Source organism: Felis catus, chromosome B3, assembly GCF_018350175.1.
Source record: "Felis catus isolate Fca126 chromosome B3, F.catus_Fca126_mat1.0, whole genome shotgun sequence".
Lineage (NCBI taxonomy): Eukaryota > Metazoa > Chordata > Mammalia > Carnivora > Felidae > Felis > Felis catus.
Window position 1 is genome coordinate 50,524,763 of NC_058373.1, and position 20,326 is coordinate 50,545,088.

General features: G+C 37.0%; 1 protein-coding gene and 2 pseudogenes across 1 annotated transcript in view; 2 read left to right on the forward strand and 1 right to left on the reverse strand.

Moving 5' to 3' along the window:
- LOC102899250 overlaps positions 1-20,326 on the reverse strand; it is a 75,722-nt gene that overhangs the window by 25,287 nt on the left and 30,109 nt on the right. The window lies entirely within an intron of this gene.
- LOC111561012 lies at positions 10,306-10,467 on the forward strand (annotated as a pseudogene).
- On the forward strand, positions 13,804-15,278 carry LOC101091200 (annotated as a pseudogene).

Genomic DNA, 20,326 nt, shown 5'->3' on the forward strand with positions numbered 1-20,326 from the left:
AGGTAGACACAGAATCTGAAACTGGCTCCAGGCTCTGAGCTGTCAGCACAGAGCCCTACGTGGGGCTCGAACTCACAAACTGTGAGATCCTGATCTGAGCCGAAGTCGGACGCTCAACCTACTGAGCCACCCAGGTGCCCCAAGCTTATTTTCTTATATGAACCTTAGAATCAATTTCTCTTGCTCTAGAAATACTTGTGGTATTGCAATTGAGATAGCACTAAATGAAAGTGCTAACTTAAGGAGAACTGACATCTACATGTCATTGACACATTCTATCCATAAAGAAGGGATGCCTTTTAATTTGCTCAAGTCTGTTGTGTCTTTCAAGACTGCTGTGAAGTTTTCCTCATACGGGTTTTGCATATTCTTGTTAGGTTTATTCGCTGGTATATTGTCTTTTTTGTTACTATTCTAAAAGAGATTTATCTTTATTATTAAATCTGTTAGGAATCACCCTACTTTGAATATCAAAAGCCATCTATTACATTTCTCTTGGCAGTAGAATACTTTTACCTCAATGAAACAATTTTAATCTTTCCCTAGGGCAGATAGATATTGAGGGCTGAGTGGACACAAAATTCATGTACTGTACTTGAAAGGGCAAAACAGTATCTTTCTACCTTGAAAGTGAGCTCACTGGTTTCCTGAGGGCCTTTTTTGATAATTTCTGTGCCAGAATGACACCTAGTGGCCCATTCTGGTATAGGCGTTGATAGAGGTAATCACTTGTTTTAACAGAATTAGAACTACGTTACTTTGCACATTTGAATTTTAGATTACTTTATATATAATTAACTGTTACAAAACCTATGGTAAGAATAGCCACATAAATTAATGGATATATGAGAATCACTGCTTTAAATAATAGAAGTTTCCCTTTGAAATAAAAATTTACAAATTTTCACTATTTCATATGGTTTCCTATTTCATACGCCAAATCCATTTTATATTATTAGTTCCCTGCCCACCATATGTAGTTAGCAAATATGTCAGGAAGAAAAGTGACTAGAAATATTTCTGGTTTTGAAGGCAAACTTAAAGTTATGTCTTTGCTCCATCACTGTGTGTTAAACAAATTATTAAACTTCCTGAATCTCTGTATGACCAGCATTTGGAAGGAAATAAAATGTTTTGCATCACATACTGGGTCTTTAGAGAGTATAGAGAAAAAAAATCATAGAAAGAAAAATACAAGTGAGATCAAGAATTCAGGAGCACTGGGTGCTGTATGTAAGTGTTGAATCATTAAATTGTACACCTGAAACTAATATTATACTGTATGTTAACTAACTTTGAGTGAAATAAAAACTTAAAAAAAAATTCAGAAGAGTGGAGCCACAGGTGATGAAAAGAAATGTGAAACACCCAGGATTCTCCCCCATCAAGACTCAGACAGATGACATTCTTTACTATGCATGGCATGGAGTTTTCTAATAATCTTAAGTAAACCTGAAAAAACTCAAGAGAATTTAACTAACATATAAATTATACATGTAAAGAACCTGACATATAATATATGCTACAGAAACTTTGGTTCTCTGTCTATATGTACAGGTCCATAAAAACGAACGGTAATAAATAAGTGGATTACTTGATTTTTGGTATCATGTACCTTGAAAAGCCAGAAAAGTAATGTAAAAAATTAAAATATAAAAGTACAAATTTTGGAAAATGATGGAAAACTTTTGGTGAGGAAGGTCAATCTTAGTTTCTCATTATAGAGCACACACACTTGTTAAAATATATAATTTAAGAAGACTTTATTCAGCACTATCGTAATAGGTGCCAAGACTATAACAAAACAGCAGAGAGATTGGGCTCAACTACAAATATAGCAAAGAAAACTGGATATTTGTAGCAAAGGAACAGAGTGAGGTGTCAGTGGATAAAATTACAAAGAGGAGACATCAAGGGTAGGGAGATTTTTGCTAAACCAACTAACAAGATTCTTGTTGAAGGCAAGCCAAGGTATCAAGGGTGGGGGATTCTTGCTAAACTAAGTTTGCAGGATTCTTACTACAACTGGAGTAGACAGGACAAAGACAAGACCTAAGGATAAAGCCTACTTGAAAAGATAGCTCAGAGGAGCCTGACTGAAGTTTGATCCAGAAGAGAGTCTTTGTCATAATCCTCAAAGACTGTCACTATGGATGATGTCTGAATGGATACTGCTCTAGATTTAAGGCCTCTTATGTGATACAGAAAATGACCGTGCATTTTACACTTATTTGTGAATGACCATATTTTAATTAAGAGAGTACTTTTAGGAAAAGGTGCATCATAACTAAATAGTGAGAGAAAAATTTGCAATGTTAAATGGAAAAGCATCTCAGGTAAGCAAGAATGTGGAGAAACATGAAGACCTGAGTTTTGTCTCCAATCTTGCCTGCCTCAGCCCCTATTTTAAGAAATTAGATACCACCAGTTTATATTGCACTACTGAAAATTAACCTACTTATAATTTTTTTTATTCTTTATTTATTTTTGAGAGAGAGACACTGAGACAGAGTGCGAGTGGGGGAGGAACAGAGAGAAAGGGAGACAGAATCCAAAGCGGGATCCATGCTCTGAGCTGTCAGCACACAGCCCGATGCAGGGCTTGAGGTCATGAACCGTGAGATCATGACATGAGCCCAAGTCAGAGGCTTAACCGACTCGGCCACCCAGGTGCCCCCCAAAATAACCTACTTATAAAAGGAAAGCTAATTTTGTTTTCTATGGATCCTAAGATGTCAGGGTGACATCTGGTGGACAGAGTCCTAACATGTTTATGAAGGCAGTGTAAATTTCTACCTGGCTCCCCGCTTCTCAAAGTTGTGTAAGAGTTGATATTTGATTTTATTTTTTTAAATTTTTTTCAATATATTAAATTTATTGTCAAATTGGTTCCATAAAACACCCAGTGCTCATCCCAAAATGTGCCTTCCTCAGTACCCATCACCCACCCTCCCCTCTCCCACCCCCCATCAACCAAGAGTTGATATTGTAAAAGGAAGTTGTGCCTTACCTGGGCAGAAATACAAGGTTTAACCCCCAATACAAACCATTCAAGATGGGTCCTCATAATTGAATGGCTGGATCTAGAGATTTCACAAATACTATCAATGCTCATTTCTATGAAGAAATATGGCTGTGAATGAAAAAAAAATTGCTTTTGTATGTGTTTTGTCCTGTTAAAGGATAGTTGTTAAAAAAGGGTATAATTGGGACTCATGCAGATACAGAATGATCCTGGGTCAAAGATTTTACCTAACTCATTCACTAATGAGAAAACCAGTAAATTCTTGTAAACTGTTCAAAGAAGAATTCAAAGGATACATGTGTATAGTCATAAAAGGAATGCCAAAATAAAATGGGTCAACAATTACATCCCACCAGATACAACTAATTTTCATTCCTGTGGACAATATCATCTGTATTATCATTAATTTTATATAACTCCATTGAGCTGTAAAACAGTCAAATATATTGAAAGGCAGAGACAACTGGAATGAGTGTCCATTTCAAACTCTTTCATTAATTTTTCTGACATTCTTCAAACAATCAATAATTACTTATTAAACACCAATTATGCACAACACCAGAAAACTGAGGAGAAAGGAAAGTCATATGCACTTAAGCAATATAAAATACATTTGATAAAATCAGGGTAATGCCTAAAGCAGACCTTTCGTAATTCTGATAGATCCTTTGTATCTATCAGATAGATAGACTGTAGATTCCTTTCTTCCTCACCTCTTTCCACAAATATTTATGGAGCACCTACTGTTGATATATGCTTTCTACGCACTTTCTAGGCACTAGGTATGAAATGTGAAAGAGAGACAGGTTCTTTTATCCAATGGCGTTTTCTTTCTAGTGAGGGAAGGTAGACAATTAACAGGTAAAAAAAAATTCACGTCAATATTTCTTGTAACACCTTGATATTACAATTCTTGAAACTTTTCAAAACCAAAGACCTTCACCTTCATGCCATGGGAGTTCTCCCCCTATGGTGTATTCCAGAGCAATATAATGCAGGTTCTACTGTCATTTTGATTGTGCTCAAATTTTGGCTCAATCTTTTGCTGGCCAGGTTAATCTAAGCAAATTACTGAAATACACTGTGCCTCAGCCTTCCTTTCTGTTAAATGGATATAGTAGTATTTACTTCACAGGATTGTTATGAGAATTAAAGAGTTATTACAATATATCTTATGTCAAGAGTACCTGATACATAGTCGGTGCTCAATACTATTGTTACCAATAGTGTTTAGTAATAATATTTCTTTTTTAAAAAAAATTTTTAAATGTTTATTTATTTTTGAGAGAGACAGAGACAGAATGTGAGTGGGTTAGGGGCAGAGAGAGAGGGAGACACAGATTCTGAAGCAGGCTCCAGGCTCTGAGCTGTCAGCACAGAGCCCGATGCTGGGCTCGAACTCACGAGCTGTGAGATCATGATCTGAGCCGAAGTTGGATGCTCAACTGACTAAGCCACCCAGGTGCCCCTAGTAATAATATTTCTATTGTTACTAGTATTATTACAACTTCGAATTTCATCACCTTTTGGAAATGATTGAGTCTTGCAATTTTTCACTCTTGATTCAATCTCATGTGAACAGGTTTGATTCATTCATTTTTTCAGTGAATTGAGCAACTATCATATGCACAGACAGTGGATTAAGCACTGCAGATCTAAAGATAAGGAAGATATTGAAATGCACAAAAATAAAATGCATGGCCAGTTCATAAAACTGCCAGCAGTTAAATGTGACCACAGCACAAGGCGCAAGATGGGAAGGCTGAATGAAAGGTCTATGCAAGATGATTGATGTCAATTCAGAAAAAAAATCTTCCTAATCACTACAGGCGATTGAATGCTTTTCAAAAAAAAAGGGGGAGCCACGAGCTTTTTTAGCAGAAGAGGGACATAATCAAATTTTTTGCCACAGAAAATCAATCTGGCACACGTGTGGATTGGAACTTGGAGAAGACAGCACAGAACACAGGATCCAGGTTAAGAAGTTGGCAAGGTAGTCCAGGTGAGAAAAGAAGTAGGCAGTGGCACGAGGGGGAGAGAGAAGGAGACAAATCTGAGAGACGTCTATAAAAGGTGCATATCTCCAAACCTCACCAGCCTGTGAGGAAAGATTGAGCCACACCAACTCATATTCTAATCTTGCTCCAAGCCTCACCTGCTCAAAGACTTCCATTTTTTCTTGTACGTTTTCCCAAAATATTTCTGAAAGTTTGAGAACAACAAACATTTCAGGGTGCCATGTGCCACCAGCATCTTCTGCTCTGAAATCCAGAAATTTGCTCATTTTCCCTGACCACCAGTGCTCTCAGTCTTAAAGTACAGCAGAAGCCCCACAATATCTTACAAAATGAGAAGGGGTGTCCAACGAACATCCCTCCAACTCTTGTTGTATTTAATTGCAGTGTCCAAAACAAGGTATTTTGAACAAAGATGTGCTATAGGTGTATGAGACAGGTCCCCAGGACACATGCCATCCATTTTTCCCCAGGAAGTACTTGCTACTGAGATAGCTGGATTGGCATGACTCCACAAAGCAGTCACTGCCTTGCACAACTCCAACCTTCAGTCCCTGTTGCTAAGTCAAAAGGCTCATGCTAGATACCTTCTCTGCTTAGAATAAATTCTTTCTGTAGGTACTCTCTACCTGCACTCTGTCCATCCGGTAACACTGTATAAACTCCTAACGTGGGGAGAGTTCTCAGCACTCATGGAAATCTGGCAATCAGAACAATTAGAGGTTGAGGAGACAAGGGAAGAAATAGCTCTATGCACCAGCCACATTAGAATCCAGTTCCAATCCAGCTGAAATGCCAGTTGTATTCCAGATAATATAGTAACCAAGCAAATGTAGAATGGGAGGGAAAGACAATAGGCAAGGATGACTATGAGGTATCTGACTTAGAGATCTAAAAGCTCTCATTCACACACAAAAATAGGGGATCCAGGAGAAGCAGATATTTATGTAAAAAGGACAGACTCAGTTTGGGACATGTTTTATGGGGCAGAACATTTAAGCAGAGGCATCTAAAGGATAAAAAGTCCTCCAACCACATTGTATGTATTGGGAAACATTTAAAACTACATCAGGGGAACATGTACTGGGGGCCAGATAGTTCTTTTTTTAATAGATTCCCTCAGATGATTCAGAAGTCTGGAAAAGCTCTAGGGAAACATTGGCTAGGTCCTGAGACCTTAGTGAAAAATCATTTACTGTATATCTTAGAAGGCTGACTCTGTTTTAGCAAAGCTGCTGGCTGACTTGGTAATGTAACTTGGGGTTTACAGGAGAGGTCTTTACTTGCAAATATCTATCACCTTATTAATTGAATTTCAATATATTGTTATTAATTAATTAATTAATTAATGGTTTTTAATCTTTGAAAAGCCCTCATAACATTCACCAAAATAGCAACAGGGGTTGTCTCTGGGAGAGGGTGCTTCAGGTAAGATTTGTAGTTTCAAGCACTAGAAAAAAAATTCTGGTTGTTTTAAACAAAAAAGACACTGATTTTAAAAGATCTTAGTTCACAGAATCTTAAGGGTGGGGAGTATATAAGGCCCTAGAGGCAAACTGAGGATGCCAGGAGCAGTGTTAAAAATCACCCAGAAACCAGTTCAGTGAAGTGCCCACACCACAGGCATTGTCTGAAAAGTCCCTCAACGTAATGAAAGATATCAATGTATAGACCTGAGACACTCAGGAAAGCCCAGTACCCCATTAAACTTCATGGTGGACAGAGGCCTGTCTTTACCAGTGTCCCTGTATCACTGACATTTTTGCCTCAGAAGTAAAAGGAGCTGAAACTCTGAGGCTGGACCTCCCACCAGTGTGGATTCTTTCCCATCTCTGCTTTTTTTTGTGTCTTCAGATCTCCATCTAGGGCACAGCCTCAGTCTTGTGTCCACACCCCAGCTGAAAGGGGAGATTGGGAAACCAACATTTCTACCTCTACAGTGAAGGAGGTCCAGAAGTTAGTCAACAGGAATAAAAAATGGTCAAAACAAGGGTACTTTATATGATTTTTTCTTGTTTATGTTTTTCCATATGTCCTACTTTTTTTTTAATGTTTACTTCTATTTTTAGGTTGACAGAGACAGAGAAAGAGAGAGATAGTAGGGAAGAGGAAGAGAGAGGGAGAGAAAGAATCCCAAGCAGGCTCTGCAATGTCAGCACAGAGCCCCACACGGGTCTACATCTCACGAACCTTGAGATCATGACCTGAGCTGAAATGAAGAGTCGATGTTTAACCAACTGAGCCAGACAGGCGCCCCTGTCCTACATTTTTTCAAATGAATAGTGTTACACAGTCAGGAAAAAAAATGAAAAGTAAACTTTTTTCACTGGAGTTGTTTTCAATTCTCTTAACCACAACTGTCTGGTATCACTTCCCCCTCTAGTGAAGACAAAGAGAATATACACAGGTGGATGACACTTCTTCTGATCTTTTGGAGAACAGAGTTCTAGAGTTAAATTTACTACCACTCCACTTTATAGATAAGGAAACTGGAGGTGAGAGATAAGAGACATGATATATCAAAGTCATGTGTAAAGTTAATGGGAGACTCAGCCCTACAATCAGGATATCTTGATAGAGACTTCTATTTTATTCACTCCCATAAATTATAAAGAGCAACATGATGGCATGATTTGAGGGGCATTCAGAAGCCCTGCATCAACCTCTGGTTTTTTAATAGAGAAGAAAAATGAGCTCTGGCTAAACAGTGTGCTGTGTCCAGCAATTAGCCCCTCTGTTGGCTGTGCAAACATGGGCAAGTAACAACTTCTCTTTACGTCAGTTTTTCTGTTGACAAATGGAAACGATAATAGCAGTTTCCATAGGGGCTGTTTGTAAGAAATAAATGAGTTAGTATTTGCAAAGAACTTAGAAAAGTTCCTGGTACTTAGTAAACAGTAAATAAGTGCTTATGGAATAAAAAAATGAGTAAGAAACAGGGCAGAGTTCTCATTTTAAAGTAGGCTAAACTTGGGGCACCTGGGTGGCTCAGTCGGTTAAGTGACCGACTGTTGGTTTTGGCTCAGGTCACGATCTCATGGTTTGCCGTTTGAGCCCCCATCAGGTTCTGTGCTGACAGTGCAGACCTACTTGGGAACTCTCTTTCTCCCCCTCTCTCTGCTCTTCCTCTGCTTGCTGTCTCTTTCTGTCTCAAAATAAATAAATAAGCAAAAAAAATTTTTTTACGTAGGCTAAACTTTGCTGAACTTCCGAAAGACTTCATTGACTGATTCTTTTATCTGATAATGGTAGAGTAGCTTGGACAGACCAAAGATTAAAGGTCCACAGATTAAAGTTTAAAATTTTAACTAAACTATTTAAGTAGAAAGCCCATTTGGAGACGCTGGAGAGCAATCAAAAGCAGGTAGAAACTGGAAGAAAATCTACTCTGACAAAACAGGAATTGTACCTAGTGACACTGGGGAATTTGTAGCTTCTTGCCTGGGGACAATTCCCAATCTGCACAGCAGCTCGGGGCATCAAAATGCCAAAGCCTTACTGATCTGAAGGAGAGGAGGCCAGAGTTCAGGGTTTGGAGGGCAAACAGAAAGCTACAGAAGAGAGCTTGGAAGGGAAGAATCACATAGAGAGTGAGTCCCAAAATAAGCAACCAATATTGACCTGAAGTGTTGGCTAAATTGTCTTTGCCTCTTTGTAAAAGATCAGTTGACAATATTTTGTGGGTCTATTTCTTGGCTCTCTATACTCATCGACTGATCTATTTATCTATGCTTTCACTAACACTACTAGGCTTATAATAAGTCTTGAAGTTGGATAGTGTCAGTTCTCCAATTTTGTTCTTCTTTAGTATTGCACTGGCTATTCTGGGTCTTCGCTCTCAATATAAACTTTAGAATCAGTTTGCCAATGTCCACAAAAATAACTTGCTAAAATTTTAGTTGGGATTAAATTGAATCTATAGATCAAGTTGAGAAGAACTGACATCTTAACAATATTGTTTTCCTATTAATAAACATGAAACATCTCTCCATTTATTTAGATCTTTGATGTCTTTCATAAAAGTTCTGTAGATTTTTTTCATTTAGATCTCATACATATTTTGCTATTTGTATGCCAATTACTTAATTTTATTCATTTATTTTGGTGCTAATGGAAACAGCTTTGTATTTTTTATTTCGAATCCTACCTATTTGTTGCTCAGATATGGGAAAGCAATTGACTTTTATCCATTAGTCTTGAGTCCTATGACCTTGCTGTAATCACTTAGTTCTAGGATTTTTTTAATCTTTTCATTGATGCATTGTGACTTTTTAAGCAGAAAATTATATCATCTGCAAACCAAAACTGTTTTATTCCTTCTACTCTATATAGTGCTTATTTCCTTTTCTTATCATACTAGCTATGACTTCCAGCACAATGTTGAACAGGAGTGGTGAGAAGAGACATGCTTGCCTTATTACTAGTTTTAGGGGAAAGCATTCAGATTATCATCAATAAGTGTGATGTTAAATGCAGGGTTTTTAGATATTCTTTACCAAGTTGAGAAAACTCCCTCAAGGCTAGTTTTAGAAGTTTTACCATGAATGGGTATAAGATTTTGTCGAATGTTTCTTCTGGATCATCGATATGATAATAACATTTTTCTTCTTTTGCCTGCTGATAGGATGGATTGCATTAATTGATATTTGAACGTTGAACTAGCCTTGAATAATTGGAATACATCCTGCTTAGTTATGATGTACAATTATCCTTATACATTGTTAGATCCAATTTTCTAGTTAAATTTTTTTCAATATTTATTTATTTTTGAGAGAGAGAGAGAGAGAGAGAGAGAGAGAACGAACAGGGGAGGGGAACAGACAGGGAGACAGACTCCGAAGCAGGCCCCAGGCTCTGAGCTGTCAGCACAGAGCTATCGCGGGGCTCAAACTTGGTGAACCCTGAGATCATGACCTCAGCCGCTTAACTGACTGAGCCACCCAGGTGCCCTGAATTTGCTAATATTTTGTTGAGGATTTTTACATCTACGATTATGAGAAATATTTGTCTGCAATTTTCTTTTTGTAATATCATTATGTGGTTTTGATATTAGGATAATGCTGGCCTTATAGAATGAACTAAGAATTATTCCTTCTGCTGCTTATTTCTGAAAGAGAATGTAGAGACTTGGTATCATTTCTTCCTTAAATAGTTGGTAGGATGATTCATCAGTGAAACCAACTGGGCCTGGTGCCTTCCTTTTTGAAGGTTATAAATTCTCGATACAATTACTTCAACATAGACCTATTTAGATTATTTATTCTGAGCTTTGCGCAGTGGCAGTATCGTAGCCAATGAGGTTGATCCGAGGCGCGATTATTGCTAATAGGTTATCTATTCTGTGGTGTGTGCATATTGGTAGTTTGTGTTGAAGAAAATCAGAATATGTCACCCTAAAACATATCTCTTTGACCTAAGAATTATTTTGAGCTAAAGGCAATTAAGCAGTAAACAGGAAAAGCTCTCTTTTTCTCCCTAAATGTAGGATATATATTTTCTTTTTTTGAAGATGAACAGAGACTCTGATCAGCTCAGAATGGCAGCAAAGGAGTCAGAAGAAAAACCTTACTCTATTAGTTTCCCCTCATATATTTGCCTTCCTATGGTTTGCCACCCTGGAAGCATAAGACTATTTTTCTTTGTCTTGTCACTCTTCTAAAAACTGTATTGTTTTTTCGGATAAGATGCTATATAAGTTGGAGTTCTAAACCACTTCTTTAAATTACTCATCTCTGAGTTTCTTCCTTGTAAATATGAGGTATAGAGGTTCAAAACTTACTGCTTTTCTCTTGTGTTTTGTTACAGAGCTCCAGTTGAGACCTCAAATGAGTAGAAGAAGTAGTTTTTTCCTCTCCTATAGTATTTTTCAAGTAATCGATCCATTTCATCTAAGTATTCAAAATTGTACGCATAGTTGTTCATAATATTTATTATCCATTTAATGTCCATTATATCAGTAGTGATACCACCTCTTTCATTCTGATATTAGTAATTTGTATCATTTTTTTCTTGTTTACTCTGGATGGCTAGAGGTTTATAAATTTTCCAAAGAAAGTTTTCCAAAGAATCAGCTCTTAGTTTATTTAAAAATTTTTATTAAATTAACATTTTCAATTTCAATTTGATATCTGCTTTAATTTGTATTATTTCTTGCCTTCTACTTGGATTAGGCTTATATTATTCTTCTTTCTATACTTTCTTAATGTGGAAGTTTAAATTGATTTTAGATATATCTTATCTTCTAATATATGTGCCTTTGGTGCTATAATTTCCCTCTAAGTGTTGCTCTTCCTGTAACCCACAAATTTTTATAAGTTGTATTTTTATTTTCATTTAGTCCAAAATATTTTACTATCTCTAAGACATTTCTTTGATATGTTATTTATTTATGTATTGTGTAACCTATATTTGTATTTTTTTAAATTGATTTCCAGTTTGATTCCATTTGGTCTGAGAACACATTTTGGATAATTTCTATTATTTAAAATTTTAAAGTGTATATTATGGTCTACAACATAACCCATTTTGGTGAATGTTCCATGAGCTCGAGAATATGTATATGCTGATATTAGAGTAAATACTCTATAAATATCATTTGGATGCAGTTGATTGATGGTGTTGTATAGTTCAATCCTACCCTTATTGATTTTCTGCCTGTTGGATGTATCAATTACTGAAAAAAGGATGTTGAAGTTGTTCATAGAATTTTGAATGTCTATATTTGCTTGCAATCATAACAATTTTGCCTTATGTATTTTGATGCTCTTTTGTAAGAAGCAAACATTTTAAGTATTATTATGTCATCTTAGAAAAATTGAATGATTTATCATTATGTAATGCCCTCTTTATTCCTGGTAATTTTCCTTGTTCTTAAGTCTGGATTGTCTGAAATTAACCTAACTATTCCATCTTTCTTTTTATTAGTGTTGTCATGATAGGTCATTTCACATTCTTTATTTTTAACCTATCTGTACCTCTTTCATTGAAGTGAGTTTCTTATAGACAACATATAGTTGGGCCTTGTGTTTTTATCTACCACAAAAGTCTCTGTCATTTAATTGATGTATTTAGAACATTCACATTTAAAATGACTATTGATACAATTGAATTAATATATGTCATGTTTTGGGGCACCTGGGTGGCTCAGTCGGTTAAACCTCTGACTTCGGCTCAGGTCATGATCTCACAGTTCATGAGTTCAAGCCCCACGTCAGGCTCTGTGCTGACAGCTCAGAGCCTGGAGTCCGCTTCAGAGTCTGTGTCCCCCTCTCTCTCTGCCCCTCCCTTGCTAGTACTCTGTCTCTTTCTTTCTCTCAAAAATAAAGACACACAAAAAATTAAAAAATATATATGCCATATTTTTAACTGTTTTCTATACATCCCAATTGTGCTTTGCTCCTTTTTTAAAATCTCTTTTTCTCATTTCTCTATTTTTAATTGAATATTTCACATGATTCCATTTTCTCTCCTCTGTTAGCAAATAAATTACACTTCTTTTTTCGCCTTTTTTAGTGGTTACCCTACAGTGTATAATATACATATACTTACAGCTCATCTGAGTTTACTTTTCAAATAATATGCCACTTCACAGGTTGTGAAGGTACCATATAAAAGTATTCCCAAGTCCTCCCTTCCATCCCTTGTAACATTGCTGTCATTCATTTTACTTACCCATATGCCATGATCATCTAACGTTGCTACAATTATTACTTTGAACAATTGTTAACACAATTAAGAATAAGACATTTTTTTCAATTACTGTTTTTTCATTTCCAATGCACTGTTTCTTCATGTAGATCTGAGTTTCTGACCTGTATCATTTTCTTTTCCTCTGAAGGACTTCTTTAACAGTTCTTACAGGGCAGGTATACTATTGACAAATTCCCTTAGCTTTTAGTTTTCTGATAAAGTACTTGTTTCTCTTTCACTTTTGAAGGTAAATTTGTTGAACACAGCATTTCAAGTTGGTGTTTTTTATTCATTCAACATGGTAAATATTTTATTCTAATCTCTTTCTGCATGTATGGATTCTGGCTCATGCCACTGTGATTTTTATTACTGTTTATTTAATGGTATTTGCTTTCTTCTGACTTCTTTCAAAATTTTCTCATCTTTGATTTTAGGCCTTGTGAATATGATCTATCGTGTGTGTGTGTGTGTGTGTGTGTGTGTGTGTGTGTGTGCGTGTGCGTGTGTGTGTCTTGCTTAGTGTTCTCTAAGTTTCCTGGATCTGTAGTTGTTTTTTGTTATTAATTTCAAAAACCTCAACCATTCCTTCAAGTATTTCTTCTGCTCTTTTCTCTCTTCTCTTTTTAGTATTCCAATTATATATGTTATATGACTTATAATTTTCCCATAGCTCTTGAATATTTTGTTCTTTTATTACTTTTTTCTTTGCATTTCAGTTTGGAAAATTTTACTGATTTATCTTCAAGCTCACTGATTTTTTCCTTGGCTATGTCCAGTCAGGTGAAGCCATAAAGGGTATTCTTCATTTCTGTCACAGTGTTTTTGGTTTTTAATATTCCTTTTTTATTTTTACTTAGTTTCTCTTTACTTACATTACTCATCTTTTTTTTTTTCATGCTGTCCTTCTCCCACTGGACCACTTCACATATTAATCACTGAATCATAGTTGTTTTAAATTCCCTATCTGATATTTCTAAAATTTGTGCTACATTGGAGACTGGCTCTGATGCTTGCTTTGTTTCTTTAGACTGTTCTTTTTCTTGCCTTTTAGAATGCCTTGCACACACGCACGGTATGGCACATCCCTAGGTCCTCACATTCGGACTCCTACTCACAGTGGCCACCATGACAGTGGCCACAGCTCAGAAAGAATGTGTCTGTGAAAACTACAAACTGCCCAGACTGGTCTTTGAACACACATGGTCAGTGTGAGTGTGCTTCAACTGATACACAAAATTCCGTTATTCACTCAAAACTGGCAACGAAATGTTTGGTGATGAAGGCACAAATGACTGGCTCAAAGTCTGGGAGAAGAGCAAGGCCTGAGAGGGCTTTCCAGATCTATGATCCTGACAGTGATGAGAAGGAGCTCTTTAAAGCTAAGCAGTACAATGGCACCACCATGTGTTGGAATGTGAACACTGTTGAGGTCAGAAGAACTGAGAAGTTCTACTCCAAACGAGTGAGGACCTACTGGATCATCACTGAACTAAAATACAAACGAGAGAAACACCTCAAGATGTTCAAAGTTTGAAGACTATGTATGCTTAAGGAAGCAATCCCAACTCACTATCTACTGGATCCAAAATACATCAAAAATATTCTGTGTGAGAATGATCTTATCACTATTGATCTGATGCAAAATTCATCTCAGAAAACTCAGAATGAGTTTTCTCATTCTCATCTCATAGCTGACATGGCTTATTATTTTGAAAAAGAAAATGTTACAAATTAATCTGTGTTCCATTCCAATAGAATGGGCCTGAGGGTAAATGGGCAACAATTGGATCTGGATCCTGGTCAAACTGAAATTTACTATATGGATGAAAAACCACCTGAATTTTCAATGCAAGAACTACAAGCTGGTATTATTGCTGTCACTGTGATTGTGATATTAGCAGTTATTGCTGGACTCGTGCTGGTTATTTTCAGAAAGAACAGAATGGCAAAGTATGAGAAGGCTGAGATAAAGGAGACAGGTGAGATGCACAGGGAACTCAATTCATAATGACTATAATTTGAAGAGTAACTACGGGAAGGTAAATTAGCAAGCAGATTACACGTGTATGAGCACAGGACAAAGAGATCTTTGAGGACTACTGTTTTGTTAGTTGACATCTTCTATTTGTAACGGTATTTATAACAGTAAAACCTGTACTCAAAATATAAGGAGTTTCAAATCGACGTTACCAATCTTAAAAGTTGACCACAAGTGTCATATATATGCAGATCTGATAGAAAACCCAGAACGGACAGCATAGTTAAAATTATTTATGTCTAACATTGAGGTGTGTTGCCTTAAATTGCTTAAATTGCCTTAAATATGCTTCCACAATACAGTTTGAATGACTCCTCTCATCCGTTTGTTATTGAAAGCTGCCTTTCTATTTACTTTGAGTCTTATACATATAAACTTTTTTTAAATTGTGAAATTAAAACATTTTAAAGCTGAAAAAAAAAGAATGCCTTGCAATTTCTTGTTGAAAGCAGGACATGATACACTGAGTAATGGGAATTGAAATAAACAGGGCTGTTGTGTGAGGTTTTACGTTGACCTAGCAAGTTGGACTGTGCTGAAGGTTTGCTGTAGTTGTAGCTGACAAAGCTTTGATTTTTTCTCGTGTCTTCTAAGTTCCTTTCTTTTTGGGGGGAGAGGTGGTTCTTTAAGTACAATTTCTTAAATCGAGTCTGTGTCTTGCTGCTTTCTCAGTTGTAATCCACTGTTATTATACTGAAATCCTGTTGATGTGATGATAAGGTATGGGAAGGGGGAGTGTTCGATAATCTTATATGTCAGGCTTTTACTCCTTTAAGGGTCTTTTAACAGTGTATGTCCCTGGGCTGTGACCTTCATAAATGTTCCTTAGCTTCTTTTTTTTCTCCTTTTAGGTGAGGCAGAAAAGCCAGAGGGGCTAAAGTTGGCTTATTATTTCCTTGCCCGTGGGTCGAGTATTTTATTTTGTTTCAATTAAGGAGGACAGCCCTTTGTCATGAAGTCTACTCTGGGAGTATTTCAAATGGTTGCTTTTCCCAGGAGCATAATTCAAAATTATTAATTTTTCCTTATCCTACCCAAAAGGTTGTGTCCCCCCCCCCCAGACCTATACCTAGAAACTCTGGTAGAATTCTGGAAGTAAAACTTCTAAAAGTATGGGGACCCTCTAAGCCTGGGACTATGGCACTTTCTCACTCTTGACCTTGTCCACAGGAGCCTTCGGGAATTCATCAAACTTATTTAAATGCTTTTAACTTTTTATGGCTTTAGTGCTTTCTGCTCCATGTCAGCTGATCTTGGCTAAGTTTCTCTGTATTCACCTATCTCTCCAGATTTGGGGGTGGCAGTTGCCCCATAACCTCAGTTCTCTAATGGGTCTTTTTTCAACATTATTTTCTTATTTCAGGAATGAGAGTGATGATTTCCTAGATCTTTCCTGGTCAGAACTGAAACCCAAAGTCTGTTACATATCTTTTAATCTTTAAATTTTCTCTCACAGTTTTTCTTCCCTCATAATTTTATTTGTGGAAGATTTGTTGTAGATTTCCACCTTTTAAACTTTGCTGATTGTTTCCCTCTGCAGACTTTTCATACATTCTCCTGGCTCTTACATTTTCTGGAAAGCTAAAGGCTTGATCAGACTCAGCCCAGATTTATGGCATGACTATTCTATAGGAGTATTGGGTAGTTCCATTAGGAAGCACATAATATCTAGTTGTTTCTCTTTTTGTTACATCAAGAACGGGCAGTGGGTTTGCAGTTACCAGCCTGCTCTACCATTACAAAGCTCCCTATAAGAAATTCACCTAATAGTTTTAATAGCCACTGATGATCATGGCCTAAATCCATTATTTCATTAGGAGTTCGATGGTGATATTCTAATTCTACCATTGCTTCCCTATTTATTCACTAGAATTCTTTTAGAAGGTCTACCCTAATTAACTATTTGGCACCCTTAAATACTATTGATACAAGAAATGTGATGCAAATGCTTGATTGTTTCACTTCATTTACCAGTTTTCAGAATAAAGTGTTGGTTCCATAGCATATTCAAAGGTGACTAATGAGAATTTTTGTGTGCAAGTATCATTAAGAACTAATGGATTTTAATATATTTTATGTGTCTCAATCCATTATCATTATTATTCTTTTTGTTGCCAATATTATCCCATCTTTGGCAAGTGCAAACCCCTGCAAATTGCCTCTGGTGTCCATTAGACATGAACCCAGTTGTCTCTAATAACTCCCCTATCCTTCAATATGCCAAGATATTCTAGACACATTTAGTGCATTTCCTGGCCTAGAATTGGTATCAGCCATATTTCCAAAGATCTCCTCACTCTCCAAGCTCTACACTCTTAATACAAACCACAGTTGGAAATATCAGTGATGATGCACTGAAATTTGCTAATATTTGATACTGTTCTGCTGGTTGTCTGCCCTTAACTATACACAGGATATTTATCAGGATAATCAATATCATTACTGCAGATATTTCTATAAAACAAAGTTAATGACGCAGTCAATAATTTACTTGCTTTAATATTCCACAATTCCAGTGCACCAAAATAATATTTATCTATCTCTGAAAACTAACTTGGTATTTTCCCTTTCTGCCTGCCATTTATTTGGATACCATTGTTTGTATTTCTGTAATATCAGCTCCCAAGCCTTATTTCAGCCTTCATCCCCCATAACTGCACCCTTCTCCCCCAATCTATTTAGATCTTATTTCCATTTCAATTCCACCTAAATACCCACATCCATACCATTTATATATATTTTTTAATTTTTTAATGTTTATTCAATTTTAATGTTTATTCAATTTTGAGAAAGAGAGACAGAGCATGAGTAGGGGAGGGGCAGAGAGAGAGGGAGACACAGAATCCAAAGCAGGCTGCAGGCTCTAAGCAGTTAGCACAGAGCCCGATGTGGGGCTCGAACTCACGAACCGTGAGATCATGACCTGAGCTGAAGTCAGCCGCTTAACCAACTGAGCCACCCAGGCGCCCACATCCATGCCATTTACAAAGGTCAATGAATGCATGGAGTTTTCAAACTCAGATGACTTCTATTGAGTAATTTTTTATCCCACTCATATTCTGTTACTGTCCCATGAAGGAAGACGCATGGCCCACTCTAAGTGCATACACAGGAATATTCTGTCCCTCCCCCCATGACCCAACAACTCTATTTAACCTCTTGAGCAGTGCTTTTCAAAATTTATTCTGCATAGGAATCCCCTGTGGTCTTGCTAAGATGCAATTCTGATTCAGTAGGTCTGAGGCGGGGCCAAGATTCTGCATTTCTAACAAGCTCTAAGTGTGCAGATGCCACTGGTCCTAGACCATGCTTTGAGAAGCAAAGCTCTACTGTGTTGGGGTCACATGCTCCTATCTGGATAAATTCCAAACACACACCTTCCTCCTTAATGTCACGCTCTGTTCATCTCTACTCTTACAATTGGTGATCTTCCCCCTTACTATGTTTAAAACAAAAGACGGACAACATCAGGTGTGAACGTGGACAACTGACACACTGCTGCCTTTTTGACAATGAGAATCTATTGCATCATGTGGTTGTTTTAAAACATGCTGCAAATTATTTGGCATTTCCTCTCTTTAAAAAGGTAAGTATAATTCCCCTCTACTTGAACATAGATCAGCTTAGATACTTGCTTCTAAAGAACTTCAGAGGAAGTGATGCCGAGTGACTTCCAAGGCCAGGTCATAAAGGGAAGAGAGATTCTGCTGGCTTCATTTTGGACCATGTGCCATGTGCCAAGTACCCTGAAGCTGCCATGCTAGAGAGATCACACAGAGATGGAGACACCTGGGGAACTTTAGCTATTCCAGCCCAGTTGTTGAGTCTTCCTATCCCAGGCACCAGATGTGTGAATGAGCAAGTCTTTAGATGATTCAAACCTCAGCCACTGACTACAAATGCATGAGAGACTAAGAGCCAGAAAATCCCTGCTGAACTACAAGCACCTCACAGATCCATGAGAGACAATCATAAATGATTGGTAATGTTATAAGTCACTGGTGTGAGGTGGCTTGTTATGCAGCAAGAGATAACTGGACACATATCACCTTTGCCCTTTTCCTTGACTGTCAAAAGCTTCAGAGACAAATTTGACCCTCTGTCTTCAAACTATGTTAGACGTCATGATATCATATTTGCTTCCTCCTCCTAAGTCCTCAGGGTTTTTTTTTCCCTTCTGTTTATTAACTTCATTATTCCTGTGTCATTTTTATAAGCTGCCTCAAAATCAAATTCTTTTAGAAAACAGAGGAGGTATAAATAATGATTTTCTGTTTCTCACCCATTTGCCTCTATGTTCTCGTGTCTCAATTTATTTTCTTTCATTCCTTTATGTTGTCTCAGAAAAAAACAAATGTCCTATTTCTTTTCCCTTCTCCAATATCTTTAATCTCTTGCCACCTGTCTTCTTGCCATCCGATTTTAAATGAGTACAAAGCTCTTCTATCTTGAGAAAACCTTTACTCTTTCACTCCTACCAAGTTTATTACTTTTTTCATAGTCAATCTTCTGAAGAATGTTTTACTTCTACTTTATTGAGGCTCAAACCGAGTTTTCGCTTGTATATCAGCATGCAAAATTCGACAACTCCTTCAAAGTAAACACATGAGTAAGGATGGTGCTTTAATCTAATGTGAAAAGAAGTCAATAAAGTGCTATTATTGTTACACATTAAAAAAAAAACAAAACAACATTCCTTGGTCAGCACTCAAAACATCTCTTTAATTATTGCACGTATATCCAGTGGACACTTTTTATCTACCTACCCTTTGGCAATTTGTGGAAGCACATTTTTTAAAAAATACTGTTACCTACATCTCCAACATTCATTCAGACAGAAATAATGCTATATATCTTCCACTATTTCATCTAGTAGTTTGTCTTTGCAAAACAAAAGCCTGGTAATGACAGGAAAAGTACCATTTTCATTAATATTTAATTGTGTTGTATGTATAATAATGCCTTAAGTCCTCCCTCTTTGACACTGTCCTTGTGCACTCTGAACTAACATCTCCTCATTCTTTACTACGACAACATCTGTCCCCAGCAATGATGAGCACTAATTAAAAGTATCGGTTGGAAACAGGGGCTTGTCACTGACAGAAAAAGGATAGGATCTGAGCCAAACTCACTCTAGGACCAGAAACACATATACAACATGGATGGGAGTGGTGAGGATGAATTTCAACAAGAATGTCAAAGGAATATACTGCATCCAATGGGTGTATCCTATGAAGCTCTGATTTTTAGAAGCTGTTTATTCAAAATTCTATTTCTGTAATTACCAATTCTCTTCTTAAAACCATTCAATGGTTACTTACTTCCCTCGAGATAGAACCCAAACTCTCTGGCCTGGCTTATCTGTCTCGTCAGGTCTCGTCTTTGCCTCTTTATCCCTTCCATTCCATTTCTCAACTGACAGACAAGCTTATCTATGTTTCTGCCAAAGTAAGCTATTTGCTCTTCTACAGTTGCGACACATTTCCCTGTATAACCCAACCTGTTCTTTGTCTAGATTTCTATCTCCTATTCTGCTTACCCCAACCTCTGTCTTACTAC